Here is a 14,910-nt window from a genome sequence, read left to right on the forward strand (position 1 = left end):
ATCTGCAGCACAAAGCACAGACCCCTGTATTTGCTAGATGTGCTTACACTGACAATCTGTGAAGTATAATCTCAGATTAATCTCAGATTCTTAAAATGACCATGTGAAATTAACTGCAGGATAAACTATGGTTAGCTCTGTTTTGAAGGATAGTTTAAAGGAGTAAGGAGATACTGCTAGCAACTGTCTCCAAAACCTGTTGTTGCCCTGGTGAGAGAGTCTGCCTTGCACCAGCTGAGACACTATTATCTCTATCCAAGCACATAAAAGAGATGATAAAAAGGGGACATTTTTCTGTATACTAATGCATGAGACATAGAGGTGTGTAAGGCTCTTATTGGATTCCTGATGAGTAGTTGCTCCCTCACTCTATGGTTTGTCATACCCTGACAGTGTGCCATAAAGGTGTGATGGCACTGCCAAGCAGTGAGGCCAGACAGCTCACACAGGTACCTGCTTTGCAGCATTAGCTGTTCCTGCTGGCTCAGCTAACTTCACATTTTGTGTTTAGAACAAAAGAGGCTCGAGTGTCCATGCTAGTCTGTAATTACCACCACAGCTGAAGGAGACTTTCTGCTGTGTACTCTTCTCTTCAAGACTGTGTAACTGATCTATCTCACAGCTCACTTATAGACGTGCCTTTCCTTGGAAAACCTATGGAAAATGTGAAGTTGAAATCTTAGCAGAACAGAGGGATTTTGATGTTAAGGCATGGGCCAGGTATGCTGGGGACCCGTGTCCTTTCCCTGCCAAAGAAGTGGCCTTCCATGACCCCAGCAGAGACCTCTACAAATAGGTCTGTAGGTGTCACTGCAAATCTGCAGAAAGCGTCCTGCAAAGGAGGTGCTGGCTGTAGTTGGGTCTCACTAGAGCCCTTCTGTTTTTGTGAAGTCAAAGCAGAGGAGATGGGACAGTCATGTCACTGCTCCCATTACAGCAGTGGATCAGAGAGAAGCCCTCTGAAACAGGCAAGGTTACACAATCTTGCTGTGGCTGCAGTCTGAGGTCTGCAGTTCTGGCTCTCCCCACAGCAGTTCTGTCTGGGTGGGGACAGCAGACACCACCAGGATAGATAGGACAAATCTCAGATTGCAGGAATAGACATGTTTCTCCTGGGGAAGGGACAGGCAGCAAACCAGTATGCAGAACACACGCTCAGGTGGTGCACCTCCTGCAGCAGGTGGCTGAGCTGCAGAAGGTAGCAAGAAGGGTGCATAACATCAGGGAGACTGAGAAGGTGCTGGATAGCTGGTCCCAAGCTCAGCCTGCAGTGGCCCCCCAAGGCAACGACCTAACAGCCAGAAAAACTCTCTCACTAGCACATATGGAAGGGAGGGGCTAATAATGCAGAAGAATGGAAGCTTGCAAGGACCACAGGGGGAAGAGACTTCCCTGAAGCCTGAAGTGCCCTTGCCTTGCATAACCACTTTTTTCCCCTGTGGACTGAAGAGGAAAGATTTGTCACATCATGAGAGGCACTAGAGCTGAGTAAGGCAGCCCCATCTGCTCCCTGCATAACAACCAGTAAGGCAGCCCCATCTGGTCCCACATCACAGCCAGCACAACTAAGAAAAGGCAAGGGGTGGTAGCAGTAGGTGACTTCTGAGAGGTTCAGAGGTACTGAGAGACCTGACACAGTCTCTGGAGAGGTGCTGCTTACTGGGGAGTCATAGCAGGGATGTCACTGATAGGCTGCTGAGCCTTGAACAGTCCACTGACTATTACACACTGCTGTTTCATTAATTACCCTCTCAAAGGGAAGATGTTTGAAAGGGCCAGTCAGGCAGGTAAATCAACAAATGGTTACAGGCTGGTACCTCAGTCCAGGTTTCAGTTTCTTGGACCACATAACTCACCTTGGGAAACTGGGTGTACTGAGGGCTCATGGGGTCTGTCTGCCAGGGAAGGGGAAGAGCATCTTCAGCCATAGGCTTGCCAGGCTGGTGAAGAGGGCTTTGAATTCAAGGTGTCAGGGGATTGGAACCTCAGTCCCTCTTAGTCCTTCCAGTCTGATGGGAAGTCAGCGAGAGATGGCCAGAGCATGGGGCGGGTCAGGAGGAGAATACATGAAAAGTTATGAAGGAATTCCTGACACTCCAGCCAGTAGGTCTGCTTCATCAGGGACTGAATTTATGCCACAGACATCACAGGGAATGAACAAGAGGAGTTAGAGATGGGCTAAGAGGAACCACAAAGGTATGGTAGGGTGGCTCCTACAAGCCAACAGTCCTATGAAGGGTTGGAATGAGAGGTTACAGATCCTTTTGAAAACAGGCAGGAGAGACAAGGAAAGAGTGTTGCTGTCTGTGCCAAGAACATGCTGAAGTGGATGGATTTCTGCCCTGGGATGGATGAGGAGCCAGCTGAGAGCTCATGGATCTGGATTAAAGGCAGGGCAGAGACAGGTGACATTATAGCAGGGGCTCACTACAGGCTGCCTGACCAGGAACATTGAGCAGATGAGTCCCTCTGTAGACACACAGGAGCAGCCTCACATTCACAAGCCAGGTCCACAGAGGGGACTTGAATCACCCTGAGAGCAGTTCAAGGAGAATATAGCAGGACATAAGCAATCTGGGAGATTCCTGGAACACAATGACAATTTCCTTCTTCAAGTGATAGAGAAGGAGACGTGTTAGGCAGGACCTTGTTCTCACCAAGAAGGAGAGGCTGGTGGGGAATGTAAAGCCCAGGAGCAGCCTTGGCTGCAGTGGAGTTTGAGATCTTCAGGGCAGTGACAAAGATGCACAGCAAGCTTACTACCCTGGACTTCAGGACAACAGATCTTGGCTTCTTCAGGGGTGTTTAGGGATAAAGTCCCAGAGGGAAAAGCAGCCCAGGAAAGCTGGTTGAAATTAGGGATCACCTTCTTCAAGCTCGGCAGTACACCCCAGCAAGGAGGAACTCAGGCAAAAAATGCCAGGAGGCCTATATAGATGTCAGGAACCCCTGGACAAACTCAAACACAACAAGCAAACACTCAGAGGATGGAAGCAAGCACAAATAGTCTGGGAGAAGTGCAGAGAGATTGTCTGAGCCACCAGGGAACAAGTAAGGAAAGCTGGTTTTTGGCCTGGTTTTTGGTAGTGGGGGAGACCACAGAGGTGGCTTCTGTGAGAAACTGCTGGAACTTCCACCGTGTCCAGCAGAGCCAATCCCTTATGGCTCTGAAGATGAGCATGTCGCTGGCCAAGGATAGAGATGACGGTAATGCCTCTGTGATAACATCTTTAAGAAGAAACCAAAACAAAGGTGGGAGCACAGTTTTAATTCCAGCCTGAGAAGAGGATGAAGTGAGAACATGTGAGGCACCAAAGTCAGTGGAGAAGGAGGGGCAGGAGCTGCTCCAGGCACTGGAGCTGAGATTCCCCTGCAGGCCGTGGGGAGATCACAGTGAAGCAGCTGTGCCCCTGCAGCCCATGAGGATCCACGGGGGATGCACAGATCCACCCACAGCCCACTGGAGGAGGCCGAGGGAGACCCAGTGGAGAGAGGGGTCCCTGATTCCAGGCTGGAGCAGCCTGTCCTTGGAGAACTGCACCCCCTGGAAGAGTGACCCATGCACAGCAGTTCTGGGAGGGAGTCACGTTGCAGTTTTGGGAGGACTGCTGCTCTTGAGATTCAGAGCCATGCTGGAGAAGTTCACGGAGAACTGTCTCCCGTGGGAAGGGACCCCATGGTCTCACAGGGGAAGGATTCCTCTCCCTGTGCAACAGAAGAAAACCTCGGGTGATGAACTGACCAAAGCCCCTGTGCCCTGTCTCCCTATGCTCTCCATGGGAAGGAGGGAGCGGTTGGGAGAAGAAAATAAGTTTTTAAGGGCTTATATTACTTATTATCTTCCTCTGATTTTGTAAGTAATAAACTCACTTTGTATCTCTAAGCTGAGCTTATTTTGCCCTTGGAGTATTTTCTCCTGGTTCTTAGCTCATGAGCCCTACGTTAAGTTTTTCTCTCCTCTGCCCAGCTGTAGCAGAAGAGGGTGAGTGAGTGGCTTTCATGGGTGCCTGGCACTTGGCACCCACAGTGTCAAACCACGACAAGTCCTCATAGACATAAATCTGGCCAGGGACAACAAGGGCAACAAGAAATTATTCTATAGGTATACTGTATAGGCACTGTAGCCAGGCTGTCTCAGTCACTGTCAAGTAACACCTGTTTTGGCATTGGCAAAGGCATGGTGACAGACATATTGCTGGGGATGGTCCTGATGTGAGAAGGAGGCTGGACTGAAAATGTCCTGCCAGCAGCACAGCTCTAAGTCCCCACTGAGATGAAGAAAGCAAGTGGGTAGTACCTCATGTACCTCAAATCCCCTCTAGTAATTCAAGCACCATGGGACCCAGACTTTCAGGATCACTATTTACAGTTTCCAAATTATGTCAAGCAGTTCAAATATGCCACATGTTCTGTGGAGGATATCTAGTTGCATATTCCCTGCCATCAGGTATGAAACTTCACAGAATATCTTTAGGTAGGTCGGGGTTGGGCACTTTTGGGTCCAGTTTCATTCTGCAAGAGTCCTCCTGTCTCACACTCTCCATAACATCTTGACTTTGAGAAATCTGTAACACAGTTCAGGAGTTGTGTGACCAAAGCAAAAGCTTTAGTTACCCGTGAATTATAAATACACTGATCAAGACATAAGAAATATCAAATTATTTTAAATACATGTGTAACTATACTCAACTACTGTTCTGCAAGCAGTGTTCAAGAACTTTTTAATACTTTGATGGCACAGCCAGAGACAATTTGTGGTTAAGTATGTGAACCAGTGAAGGGGCAAAGTAGGATTCAGGTTCAGAATAAAGGTCTTCGAGTAGCTAAATGTTGCTAGAAAGTGAGCACAAGACACTGGAAATAAGAAACATTCTAAATACACAGTAGCAAAAGCAAACCAATATAAACAGTGTGAGGAACAGGGGAGACCTCCACCTCATTTTGGGAGAGAGCATAAAAGAAGCTAGGCACAATGGAGGAAAATCAGAAGTCGTAAGACAAGCTTACTTTAGCCTCTGTCCTCAAAGTGCTTTTGTGACTCAGCGCCATTCCCTCCATGACTAGAAGCCACTCAGGACCATAGGCAGCAATGCTGAGAGGTGGTATCTGCTACATGGTACTCATAGCTTACTGAGCACTGAGCTACATACTCACAGGGTGGGAAATGAAGATATGATGAACAGCATGCAAGAACGAATCTTTAGCAAGAACTGTGTTGTTACAGAATAGATCTGCAATTCCCCAGCTGATAGATAAATACACATATATTTAGATATCAGTCATGGTTTGGGTTGCTTTGTTGACTCCAAGCCTTCCATCACAGGTCTCCGTGCCATTTCCCTTTGCAGGCTCCTACAGGACAGATTCTCAGAAAAGTCTGAGAAACCTGACAGCCTTCATTGAGCCTTGTCTGGCACTGAGGAAACACAGAGGAAAAGCTATAAGAGATGCTGCTGTACCTATCATGCAACCTCATCTTAACCCCCTTTTTCCTTGTCAAGCAAGTTGTGAATGGATAAGGGGAGGTCCGAGTCAGGGGCTGCTGTTTCTGGAAGCATGCAGTATGCAAAGGGGAGGCATGGCAGGGCTGAGGAAGCACTCATGGGCAGTGCTTGGAGTCAGCACGGACAAGACAAAAGCACTCAGGCTGCTTAGGTCAGCTAGGGTACTGACAGAGGCAGGCTTCATTCTCCCAGTGTCACCTGGGATGAGTGGGCTGTGCACCCTGCAACAGGGAAGAGTCTTCAACTGGGTAGAGGGGCTCTGCTTCCCAAAGACATCTTCATCTCTGAGGTCCTAACTGCATATGGATTCAGGAGCTTACAGATGTCCTGAAGGTGTCCTCAACGTCCTGACTAGTCCCACCAGCAAGCCTGTAATGGAGCTGGGGAGTCAGTCTGAAGTTGTTCCTCTACTGACAGTCACCAATACTTCCCTGGGTTCCCCCATGCTGTCACAATGGTCAAACTCCTGTGGCTAAAGCAGCAGCCCCTCCATATGGACGGATAGCCCTTGTATGCACACTGCTTTGTCTCTTCCCTCCCTTCCTTGTCCAGCAGTCTTCACTCTCATGGAGCCTTCTTGCCCACAGTGAGGGAAGACAGCACTTCCTACCTGTTCTGACTTGGTGCTTACTGTTTGTACCAGGAACACAGATTGTGCATGCACAGCACAATCCTGTTGATCCTCCAGATGTGGAAGGAATGGGGGATGATAATGCAACTCAAGGAATTCATGGCCTGGCCTCCCCCCAAATAAGTGCTCCTCCTCTACTTGGAGGAGAAAGAAAAGAACATAGAACTGAGAAAGTTACACATTCAAAAATCAAATAGTTGAAGCATAAGCATCCCTTGCCTAAGTGTATCACTTTGACGTTCCACAGTAATTTCAAGATCTTTTTGTAGTTGCCTGTGGGCAAGAGAGAGTGTCCCAAATGCTTTTATTAAGCCAACAGCATTGCTGCCACAGCCAGAAAGGAATGGCATGCAAAGCTGTTGCTGGTTAGTGGTATTGCTCTCAGCACTTGGCCCCAACTGCCTGGACAGCTGGGAGCAGGCCAGCTACGCACTGCCTGGCTGCTCTGCTAAGAGTGCCGTCTGCAGTGGGCTGGGAGCAAGCCTGAGTGCCCCCTCTGCCAGAGGAGAGTGACCTCCATGCTGTACTCGGTGTGGAGGGATGACAGCTTTGAGGAGCATGTCATTCCAGCCCACAAAGCACCACAGGACATGTTCCAGAGGAGGAGGTCCCAGCTGCTCCCCCATCTGCACAGCCCTGCAACGCTCTGGCCATCAGTGGGAAGAGAGCTACCTCCAGTGGCTGAAGGTGAGTACAGCAAATGAACTACAATATGTGTGAAGTTGTACTCATTGGCAAGTGCCTTCATTTAAAGAGAAATTTGGAAAGGAAAACTAACCAACCCACCAGACAATCAGAAAACAACAACAACAACAACAACAACAACAACAACAAAACCTCAGCAAAACAAACAAACAAAACCCACAAAAATCCCAAACAAATCTAACACAAAAATAATGGACTGCTCCAGGTTTGCATTTCTGCAGTTGATCCCAGGGCAGATGTTTCCAGCCAGGGTGACTCTAAGGTCAGCCCGTGCCCCACCACTCAACCTCGCAAGTTCTCCTCCTCACCCTGCGCCCCACATCCCGGGCTCTGCTCTCCTGCCGGCTTGCACTGCCTGCTGCAGCCTCACTACGGCAGTGCCCAAATCCCTCCTCCTGCCCGGAGTCACGACTTGCTGCTGCCCTCTGAGTCAATCCAGGCTTGTACCCTGTCAAGACAAGAGCCCCAAGAAATTCAACAAGGGGGAGTACAAAGTGCTGTCCCTGCTTGCAGTGAAAGAGAAGTGGGTGAGTGTTCAGAACAGGCAAATGAGAAAAGAAAGGCTGAAATGATGAATTTAATTAATTCAAGCCTTTGTTAACTTTTCCTTTTCTTGGCTGGTGAATAAAACTGTAGTGGGTGGGGAGGCAGAGGAGCTGTCCTGGAGGAACCAGGCATTGTGCAAAATCCTTTGGTGTGAAGCTAGCACCTTACTTACAGAAAAGTTGCAAAGAACCTGCCAGGTAGTTGTAAAACTTTATGGCCATTGTGAGTCTATTTTGCAGGAAAGCAGCACACCTCCGTGTTTAAAGCAGTCCTTTCAGACAATCCCCCTTGTAGAAAAGAACTCAAATTTTGGGTGCTTTGAGTAGAATTGGGCAGGGTAGGGAATCTTGTAGAGGCAGCAGGAGCTATGGCACATCACAGTATATCTGGGGTTTGGTGAGACATATGTGGAACCTTTGGCATGGCCCTGGAGAAGTCTGAGAAAGTCTTCAGAGGGTTTAGGGTTTAGGTTGTTACTGGACATTTTAGATGAGTCTTTGGGGGCAGCTGGATGTGATTTCAGATGTATTTCTGGCTCAAAAAAAAGGTTTCAGGGTGTTTAGTGGTTGCAGCCCTGGACACAGGATATAGGAACTTTTGGGAGTCATAGACAAGCTTGTGGTTTGTTTGGCTGCTCCTGGAAGGGACTTGCGGATGTTTTGTGGACTACAAAAAAGGTTTATGGGGTGTTTATAAGAAATTATGGTTTATGGCTCTTTGAAGAAGGACTTTCAGTGGTTCAGAAGCAGGGGCTGGGAAATTGGGGGCTCTGAGGCAGGTTTGGGAGGTTTTGAGGGTACTTGGGTAGGGTTTGCAGGTATTCATGACACCTAGATGGCATTCTCCAGGTCCCATTCAGAGGACCATTCAGACGTATTTGGACGCCTTGAAAGCAGTTTTGGGAGTGTACTCTGACAGAATTGGAGAATACCAGAGATACTCAGGTAGGCTGTGGGGATAAGTGGAGGCACCCTGGAACCGGACTTAAGAGGGTTTTGAGCTGCTGGCATGGGGATGGGGGTGTTTGGAAACATTTAGGTAGGGTGGGGGGAAACTGCTGAGCAAGGTTCAGAGGGAGGAGACTAGAGCAGGGCTTGGGATGTTTGGGGGCTCTAGGACAACTCAGGCATCCTTGGGTTTAGTCAGGCAGGGAGTTGGGGTCCTGAAGCTATTGCCTCCAAAGGAAGGCTACAAAGATGATTGAAGAGCCTTGAAGAGAGGCCATATGAGTACCTGAGGCACTTGATCTATTCAGCTTGGAGGAGACTGAGGGAAAACCGCATCACATTGTTCAGCTTCCTCGTGAGAGGAGGTGGAGGGCAGGCATTCATCTCCCTGGTGATCAGTGACAGGACCTGAGGGAACAGGGTGAACTTGTGTCAGGAGATGTTTAGGACATCAGGAAATGGTTCTTCACCCAGAGGGTGGTTGGGCACTGGAACAGGCTCCTCAGGGAAGCAGTCACAGCAACAAGCCTGACAGAGTTCAAGAATTTGGACACCACTCTCAGGCCCATGGTGTGATTCTCTGGGATAGTGCTGCGCAGGGCCAGGAGCTCGGCTGGATGATCCTTGTGGGTCCCTTCCAACTCAGAACATTTGTGTTTCTGTGATTATGAGAGGCTGGGTCTTAGAGGCCTCGAGCAGAGCTCTTGTTGTTCGAGGCTGTGGGGCTGGTTCGGGCTTTCCTGGGGGCACTAGAGTGGGTTTGCGTGTGCCCAGCGACAACCAAGAGCCCCGAGTTAGTGTGGGGGGCCTTTTTAAAGTGAGCGCAGGTGTGGCCACGGGCTGGCTCAACGCAGCAGGGACACGCTCCGGGCCCGTCTTTGCCGCTGTCCGGCTCCCGCCAGCAGAGGACATCCCGCCGCCGTCCCTCAGCCCTCAGCGCGCTCCCTCCGCAGCAGCGCCGCCTCCTCACGCTGCCTCAGGCCGTGCCCACCCTCAGGGGGCGCCGGCGGCCGCCGCGGTGGAGCAGCGGAGCGGCGCGGCCGTGCCGGGAACAGCGCGGGGTTGCGGAGGCCCCGCCGCAGCGGGCAGCGCGCAGGGCCGCACTCATGGCCCCGCCGTGCCCGCGGCTCCGCGGGTTCCGAGGGGACAGCGCCCGTCTGCCGGGCACGGACAGAGGCAGCGACGGTGGAGGGACACTGCCCCGCGGCGAGAGGGGGAGAAGGAGAAGGGCAGGGGCCGAGGAGTGGGGATGTGTTCGAGAGTGGAAGGGAGAGGAAAAGGGATGGTGAGTCAAGAAGTGGGGGTAGGGAGAATGAAATAGGGACAAGGAATGGAGGAGGAGGAGGAGAAGAAGCAGGAGAGAGCAAAAGGAGACAGGGATAAAGAAAGAAGTCTGGAGATAGGGAAATGAAGGGCTAAGAAAATACACAAAAAGGTTACAGAAACAAGACAGGGCCTGGCAGTAGGAGGAAGAGAAATTGGGAAAGAGGGGCAGAGTGGAAAAAACGGGAAGTGGGGCAGAAACAAAGAGGAGGCATGGGAAGCAGGAAGGAAGCACAGCAGGAAGGAGGAAGGTGGACACTGATTTGGGGAAGGAAATGTAGAAGTGGGAAATAGGACAGTTAAGAAGCTCTGCAGGCCTTAAGGATGCAGGCTGACTCCAGGAGCACAGCTCCCCTCTTGGCTGTGTCCCTTTCAGCAGGACCAGAGGCTGGCATTGCTCCCTCACCAGCTGAGCATCCACCATGTCCGGTGATGCAGACTCCAGCAGCTGAGGAGGCGGAATCGCCCTCTGGCTGAGCTCTGGTGCAGTGCCCTTCACCTCTATGCTTCTCTTTCTCTTCTCTCTGCTTCTCTTGTGTGGGGAAAGGACAGAGCAGGGCCTGAAGAATCAGAGCCTGAGCCTTTGGGGTTAAGGGGCTACTTGTAGGCTTGCCTGACAAGGCTGGAGCTCCTTGCACCTTGCTTTTGTTGTGCAGCTCTTTCCATGTGCCATTGGAGCATGCAGAGTTCAGGTGGCAGCTCCCTTGTCACCTCAGCTCACCCACTAGGCATCAGCTGCCTACAAGAGTGGGAAGCCATGAGATCCCTAGTTCATGCAGACCCTCCTAAAACCATCTGTCTCCCTTTGCACCAGCAAAAGAAGTGGACCCCTCCATAGCTCATTTCCTTGGCTTCCTCATCCTAGCACCCAGCAGAATTTGGATTACCCCAGCCCAGCTCCCTGCTTAACCAGCCAGGTATATTCACAAGCTGCAGTACTTTCCTGTCCTCCAGCACCCCCAGCCTCACCAGCAAGGTCACTTGGCCTGTGTATGTGTGGCCTGGTGTCATCTGCCTTCCTTGGAGAGGAGCTGAACCCACTGAGTGGTCTCTGCAGCTTGACATGCATGGTGAAACCCTGGTGATGTGACTTCTGAACAATGCTCTGTGTCTTTCAGCACTTGACACCTTTGTCAGAATTCCCCAAATCACTCATAACTCATCCAAACCACTCCTGGGATAAAGCACTTTCCAGTACTTCCTGCACTATGAGGGCTTTCTTCATCCTCCTTTCTTCCTGCGCAGCTGTTAAGGTGTCATTGTGGCCAGTTGTCCTTTATCTCTGTTCGCTCACAGCATGAGGTGCTGAGTTTGGCTTGGAAGTCAAGTCAGTGCTAGAAGGGCTGACTTGTTAGTGAGCCCCAGTGCTAGAAGGACTGAGTTGCTAGCAGCAAGCAACTCATGGTTAAAGGTGGTAGAAGAAGAGCTGTCTCACCTGCAGACAAACCCATCCACAGAGGAAGGATGCCCAGCTCCAAACTTGCAGAGTTGTACCAATGTGACCCAGAGGAGACAAAACCTCAAGAAGAGGAGCAAGTCACATAACTTCCCAAGGTCAGAACACAGTCTGAACCCCTAAGTAGAGCTTTGACATGGACCTTGTCTATAAGCCCCAGTTTGCAGCAGTCCATCCCAGGCTTCACAGGGAAATGGCAGTGAGAGAAAATGTCCGCCTCTAAGGTCTTTGGTGAAAAATCCTGGTTTCTGTATTTATGCCATCTGCTTCTGTAGGAAATGAGCAATGAAAATGTCCAGAGCTGAGGGGCTGGTGTACATCCTTACTATAGGATCTCAGCCAGAAGGGCTGGTTTTATCTTCTCTGGGAAAGCCTTTTCCAGTGGCAGCGCACTTCAGGTGGACATGAGAGAGGAGGAGCACGACTTGAACAATAATTTTGTCCTCACTGTATCCTTCCTTAACTACAGCCTGTGAGAGAAGCACACCTTCAGGCCCCTGCACCGATGATGAAACCTATGTAAGCAGCAATCCCAACAAAGAACCTGGTTGCAGCTCAGTAGTGCAATAAGTTGTGTTTTGTAGACTCCACAGTGTATATTTGGTTGTAAGACATGGTCACTTCTGCCAGATGACATGGTTAAATGGCTGTCTGTGGAACAAAGCAACCCAGGCATTTCGAAGAATTCACCTGTAGCCTAATTTTGAAATGTGATTAAGAGCTGAGAATCGCAGAAAAGGACCTAGACTGCAAAGCCCCTGGATTCTGCCTGTCTGCATTTGCATGCTCAAAGTGGGATATTGCAGCACCAAGTCTCCTACTTGCAGAGTGCCATAGGTGGATTTTCCATCCTCGTGAGATCAGTGGCTTTCAGCCTGTGCCCCTGTGAGTAATTTGCAAAATGGAGCTCTCAGTTGAGGCAGCCGGGGCACTCAGGAGTCACTCTTGCAGGAACAGAAATTATCTTGGAGGGGAAAGCTCCATCTGGGGAGCAGGGAAGGTTTCTTCTTGAGGGACATGGGTATTACGTCCATCCATCCTTGGGCCAGACAGCAATTGTGGCCTCACTTTTCTAGCACTACAATTGCTGCTGCAGTGTCACTGACAGGCAGTGAAGTGGTTTGTCATCCCCAGCTGTCTTCAGATGCCACTGCACATGGCAAGCATGGCCATGGAGCTGGACAACTGCTGTCCCATCTGCCTGGACAGCTGGGATGACACTGCCTCTCTGCTTCTGCTAAGATTGCCTTCTGCAGAGGGCTGGGAGCAAGCCTGAGGACCCTCTCTGGAAGAGGAGAGTGACCTCCATGCTGTACTTGGTGTGGGGGATGACAGCTTTGAGGAGCATATCATTCCAGCCCACAGAGCACCATGGACCTGTTCCACCTCAGAGGAGGAGGTCCCAGGTACCCAGCTGCTCCCAGTCCCCAAACTCTGGCCATCAATGGGAACACAGCCATCTCCAGTGGCTGAAGATACAGCAAATGAACTACAATATGTGTGAAGTTGTACTCATTGATGAAAGCTTTCATTTTTACAGGAATTTAAGAAAAACCCAATCTAAACCACAAATCATGGACAAAACTATGCCCCACGTTGTTGTACTGTGGGGATGTGAAGGGAGTAGAAAAGGAGAAAAGGAGAAGTTTAGGTGCAGCTGCCCTGCAGTCAGCACAAATGTCTGGAAGAACAGGCATCTCTGCTGTTGGACCTTTTTCCTAACCCAGAGATGCGACAACTGAGAGGTGTTTTAAAAGCTTTAATTCCATTTTTAGTCTCATGAACAGGGTGTGACAATACACATGTTATAATCCACGCCATCACAATCAGAAGATGACAATTTCCTAATTACATTACACTATATGCATTTCTTGGCCTGTCAACTTTTTGCCACACCATGCTGTAGATGCCTTAAAGCCAATCATCTAGAACTACCCCTCATGTGTCCTATTACAATGTAGCTTTCATAGTTCTATTTCTTCAAAGCATCTAGTCTTATTTGTAAGGCCATCCTGTGAAACTTTTTTCTAGCTCCATTTCTCTCTCACCAATATCTGTTCTATTCCATGACATTTTTAAGTCAGCATTTCTTGTCTCAAAGCTTGCATGTGGATGCATGCTATGTGGGCTTTCTGTCAGGCCTTGAGAACTCTACAAATCCATTTCCCACACTCTGCAGTAGGCTCTGCTCAAGTGATCTCCCCTGCAGGAAGCTGTGATCATGTATCAAACTCACGGATCTCCTAAGCACTTAGCTGCTCCCAATCCCCATTGCTCAGCAGCAGTATCAGACCTGAGACTAGGATTCCTGCTGCCCCTAGTTCCCACAGCACTGCAATAGTCCTGCCATCAGCTGTGTGGCCACTGCCCTGGGCTCAGTGAGCATCTCCTGCACTACGTCTCAGCATCCCTCCTCTACCTTGCTGTTCTCCACTACCTGCTGTCACAGTTGCATTGGGAGCAGAGGCAGCTGTTTGAGGATGGTAGGAAGCAGCAACAGTGCAGTGCCTTGTCCCATCCAGCCTGCACTACTTTGGCTCAAATGAGGCTTTGTTCCAGCTTCTATGGGCTTCCCTGCACAGGCACACAAGGAGCTTTGCCCACCAGTTTATTGACACCATCACAGGCCCAGTGTGGAGGCCCAACATCAAATGGGCCCGGAGGTCAGCAGTGCAGCTGGAGAGTGGGAGAATAGCCCCTCTACAGTCCCTGATGCCACTCCAGGGGGTCTCCCAGGCCAGCCTTCATGGGGTCCCAGCAGCAGTTCCCATTCTGTCCCCCTTCCTACTCATGGGGAGCAAGAAGGAGCCTGGGAGAATCCAGAGGAGGCTGTGCCTGGTTGTTCCACGTGCAGCTGGTCAATGAAAGCTCACCTGGGGCATCCAAGCAAGCCTCCAAAGGGAGGGCCAGCAGCTCTGAGGACCCTTCCCAGACCCCCAGGAAGACAGCCCACCATCCAGTGACAGGATTGAGAGGGCCTGAGGATTCAGCTAAATCATTCCAGGCTGCAGCTGGGGTATATGCCAGCCCCTTGTGGTCTTAGCCTTCCAAATCTATTTAGCGTTTATTAAAAGAAAATGAAAGCATGAAAACTGCAGAACATGTTTGTGTGTTATTAACTAACGCTGGTGGTGTTGCTCTCCCCACTTGTAAAGTTTTCCTCCCCTTTCCTGGTTCTTTGACCTCTGATTTTTCATGTGTTTCCTGAGCATTATAAGTTTGCGTTTCTGCAGTTGATCCCAGGGCAGATGTTTCCAGCCCGTGCCCCACCACTCAACCTCGCAAGTTCTCCTCCTCACCCTGCGCCCCACATCCCGGGCTCTGCTCTCCTGCCGGCTTGCACTGCCTGCTGCAGCCTCACTACGGCAGTGCCCAAATCCCTCCTCCTGCCCGGAGTCACGACTTGCTGCTGCCCTCTGAGTCAATCCAGGCTTGTACCCTGTCAAGGCAGGAGCCCCAAGAAATTCAACAAGGGGGAGTACAAAGTGCTGTCCCTGCTTGCAGTGAAAGAGAAGTGGGTGAGTGTTCAGAACAGGCAAATGAGAAAAGAAAGGCCCAAATGATGAATATAATTCATTCAGGACTTTGCCTCACCTTGCCTTTCTTTTGCTAGTGGATAAAATTGTGGAGAGGAAGGGGAGCCAAGGTGAATGCGAAATCCCACTGTAGACAGCTGGGGAAGAGGGCACTCAGAGCAGCTCCCTGCATCTGGTAGAAGCGATTACAGGAAGGGGTGCACCAAAAATGGACAGGAGATTGGCTATTTTCATATTTTCAAACTTTTGCACTATTGAATCC

The sequence above is a fragment of the Ammospiza caudacuta genome, chromosome Z (assembly GCF_027887145.1).
Source record: "Ammospiza caudacuta isolate bAmmCau1 chromosome Z, bAmmCau1.pri, whole genome shotgun sequence".
Lineage (NCBI taxonomy): Eukaryota > Metazoa > Chordata > Aves > Passeriformes > Passerellidae > Ammospiza > Ammospiza caudacuta.